Below are 4551 nucleotides of genomic sequence, written 5' to 3'. Positions count from 1 at the left end.
CATTCACAGGCGAGGGACTGCGCGCGCACTCTCTCTCTCTCTCACACACACACACACACGGGCTCGCACGCTCACGCGCACGAGGGGTGTGTCATGACGTCAGAGGCAGCAAAGAAGTAAACAGTTTGTCCGCATGAGGTCGAGCATTCGCATTCGTCTATAAATAAGAAGCAAAGTGTGTCAGACACTTAATTCAGCAATGGTCCATGCGGCAGCCTGTACATTAGGAACACGTTAAAAATGCTACACCAGACAAACTGACTGAACCAATAACCAGTAACTTAATAGCAGCATGCGATTTCCAGTCACAGCAATAAGTCATGGAAATGTTAAGTCGTCTGAAATATAATATTTGTGTTAGCGAGGAGATGAGTTCATGGTTTACTTGGGTGTGTCTGCCCGAGTAGTATAGCAGAGGCTTCTGTTTTAAGTCTTCAAAGCACAACATTGTGTGTCTGTCTGTAAGCAAGCATACATTATAAAAAAAGAGATAAAGCAGAGAGCAAGCTTATGTGTGTGAACCCTAATCACATGGTTAAATTCAGCCCCGCAGCACCAAACGGAAAAATGATTCAGAACAAGGCCGTAACCCAAAACATTCAGGGCTAACGTTATATATATTAAAAACATCAAATATTGGAGGTGCGGGGATCTTTTGTTTACCCTAAATACTGAATACTGAATTGAGCACTAACCGATCATGAGACAAGCCTTGGCCATGTTTCTACAGTCAAAAAAAAAAAACCAGAAAAGAGGAAATGTATGTGCCTCTGTCCCCAGTAAGGAGAAGCAATGGCAACAATCTATCATATCTTTTTTCTGTTGAAGATTATTTACATTTTTGTACATTGAAACAGACAGAAAATTTAGTGGCTTGTACTGCCTCTCTATAGAGAGCCCAATGCAAAGGTTATTCACATTAGCGAGATGCAAAAGAGCATAATGAAAAGCTCAAAAAACCGTCCCTTCATACGAAAGACGAATCAATTGTTCATCTTCATCTGTTTCACGCATGTATGATAGGTGGCACTTATGGACAATGAGCTTTAAGTGTGCACAGTGCAGTCAAAGCACTGAATAAGGTGTTAACCCTCCAAGCTTCAAAATAGAGATCTTAAAGGAAAACACCACCGTTTTTCAATATTTTACTATGTTCTTACCTCAACTTAGACAAATTAATACATACCTATCTTTTTTCAATACATGCACTTAATCTTTGCACAGCGCATCGTGAATGTGTTAGCATTTAGCCTAGCCCCATTCATTCCTTAGGATCCAAACAGAGATGAGTTTAAAAGCCACCAAACACTTCCACATTTCCCTATTTAAACACACGAGTACAATTGAGTACTATTGTGGTTCCACAATACCACAGTGTTATATGCAATATATAAGTTATGTTCAAATATTGATAATTATTCACATATATTAACTTCTCTGGTTATGCTGTTATTTTTATAAAGTAATTAATCATATATGTTCACCTGTGTGATATAATTAAATTAGGTGTGAGTACTTATGAATAGGCCTATATACATTACGTTTTGAACAGCACCCCAACATAAATGCAGTTCTCCTCAGTTTGCTGTGCTTGAGTGCCACCCTGTCGCCATTCCGTGTAACAGCAACGGCTCCGGGAACATAAAGCTCAGGTCTGTGTTCATTGTGCGAGCTGTCTCTTGAGTACCGCGTGGTTTATTTACATGTTAATGCTGATTGGACTACAGTTCTGACACACCCACAAAACAAGAAAAAAAACATCTCTCAAACCCTCTGGCACACCGTTTCCAGGAAACATGTCGTTCAACCCCGAAAACGTACTTGAGCGTCCCCCTGATCTCATTGGTGGACCCTTTTATCTGTCAAACGAAACAGAGAAAATTCGAGACAGTGGTAAAAAAAACCTTCGCTTTTTCGGCTAGCAAATGTGAAGCCATTTTAAGAAATCAATTTGTCTTTGTTTTGGTTTGTTAACGTAGCGAATATACACAGTCAGTGGGAAAAACCCTTTAAAGTCACAATGAAATGGAATTAGCGATTGTCTTATTTTTACTGTCCCGACGTATATCCAAGTGAAACGGCTTCTGAAATTAAAAAAATGAATTGAATTTGTCCATTGAGATTTTATTGGATCGTTGGATGTTGGGTCATGTTGCTATTTGCTGATATATTTTCCCGAGCCCAGCCCACCCCACCCGCCTTAGCCGAAAGTAAAGAGAGATCGATTTAAAATAATAATAATAATAATGAACCTAACAGATAAGTGATTTGTATAAAAAACACAATATTCCAAGAAATATATAGCCTGGGTGCCAGCCGATCTTAGCCCCGCCCACAACATTTTGAGGAACGGGAAGATCGGTCTGGAGTTTCACCGTTGAGTTGCTACTATGCTCGACCCAAAGCTGGTCGAACCAATCAAATTGTCAGGGCGGGCTTTATATGATGATGGACAGATGATCAGTAACGTAAATCAACCACGTCACCAAAGAGCGCGTGTGTTGAATCTGTTGTTTACAACGAAATGGCTGCCGCGGTAGAAATCAGATGTGTGGACTCTGACATTGAGTCTGTTCTAAAAGATATCGACAGAGCATTGATTTTAAAAGAGGAACAGAGAAACGCGAGCAAGGCATTTGTTGATGTTTTTGCCGTCCTACGGGATTCGACAAAAGTTGTCGCACTTATGAAAGATCAAGTTAAAGAAGCAACTAAAATGGGTATCACGGCGATGCAACTCGGTGTGCACGACGAGATGGATATAACAAGCAAACGTAATGGGTATCGTCGTGGATGAAGTTCAACTAATGTACAAATGGTAAGAGATAGTCTTACTGTATGACTTAATGTGATATAAATGAAATGTTGTAAACATAGTAGGTGTTGATGTACGTTCGCAAACTCAGACTTGTAGTGTGTGTCGTAGCGAAATAACTAGCAGTTCGGTCAAGCTGCAAATACGTCATTTCAACATACGTCTCACACCCCGTTGCTCTGATTGGTCGTAGGTCTATCCAATTGAGTGCAGAGGCATTTTTCGGTTGAGACACGCCTCATAATTATAGCTCAATGGAGCGGTATCAGACTCAAATTCTGACTAGAATTGAGTATGACAACGTCAGGCTAAGAAATATATATATTTTCACTTTCATTGTGACTTTAAACAGCCACTTTCTTGCCCTCATTTGTGCGTCACGTGACTAAAAACCGGTTACGTACAATTTTCTACAGTGTTTACTGTCTGTGTATTTATATACATACATGTGTGTATGGGCAGTCATGCCGATTTCTGAACAGTAATAATTGAAAAATGGCGAATAATGGGTCAAAGAAAACTTGTGGAGACTTGAGAGTTGACGGAAGTAAACGACGCTGGGAGAATGGCCTCTCTTAGGTGTCCCATGCCTGTTTACGTCGATCTCGCTCTGGAATTATGGAGGAGCATTATTTAATAAGAAGTAATGCTTCGCAGCCTACCTTCACTGGAAACATCAACAGAGATACAGAAAAAGACAACGCTAAATAATGTGGGAAAACGTTTACTGATGACGGACCTTGTTTTTTGCTTCAAAAGAAATTTGCTCCGTGTTTACCCAAAAGATCCCTCATGATAGCTGTCAGCATTTTTCAAAAGCCTAAGCGAAAGATACTGCTTGCATTTGATTTTACAAACCTTTGTTCTTCTTTTCAGCTTTCATTTCCTCCTATGTACAAAATGTTCTGATGGTGAGATGATGTAACAGGTCCTGACCTCTGATAATTCAAAGATCACTATGGAATGTGCTAGGAAACAGTTGGTACTTCGTTGTAGGTTAAAGTTCAAAAGCAGGCAGCCAATCGGAAACCTGTATGAAAATAAAAACATGCTTTTTAGATATAGTTGGGATATTAGATTATTTTGTACACAAAAAGCAAAGTTATGATATTGATTGATAAAGATACTACATATAAACGTAATTGACGTTAATTCACTAGTCATGTACCTGATTCAGTAAGTATCTAACTACAATGTGAAGGATTAGTTGAAAGCTACATGTTAACACAGCAATAAAAAGCAGTAAAATTTCACTGAGTGAATTTGCGAGAAACTAAAGAAGAAAACTAAATATTGTTTTTAACCCGAACACCGACCTTGTTATTGAGTTCCATCAGCTCTGATGTTCTTGTCATAATTTAATAAATAAATTACATTGTCAGTAGCCTAGTACACCATGCACTATAAAGGTCAACTTATTCCACAATAATAATAAACATAATGAAAGACAAACTATTACGTGTACTATAAAGCAATAAATTACACCGAAGAAAGTGTAACGTTACTACAGTTTCAAAGGCACGAGAGCTTGACGTGAAGCTATCTAGGACAAACACTCTCCACGCTTGAAACGAAGCATATTTATACTAACCTAAATTCACAAGCACATATTTAATATGAAACCAGTAACTATATCGCCACAGATGACATATAACTACTAATAATAATACAAATCGTTTTTTTATCGCATATCACAGAACGAATAATTGCCCTTATTTCACTTCACGCGGCAGCGC

The sequence above is a fragment of the Paramisgurnus dabryanus genome, chromosome 7 (genome assembly GCF_030506205.2).
Source record: "Paramisgurnus dabryanus chromosome 7, PD_genome_1.1, whole genome shotgun sequence".
NCBI classification, from domain to species: domain Eukaryota; kingdom Metazoa; phylum Chordata; class Actinopteri; order Cypriniformes; family Cobitidae; genus Paramisgurnus; species Paramisgurnus dabryanus.
The sequence above is the reverse complement of the archived record's forward strand: the minus strand, read 5'-3'. Positions refer to the sequence as shown.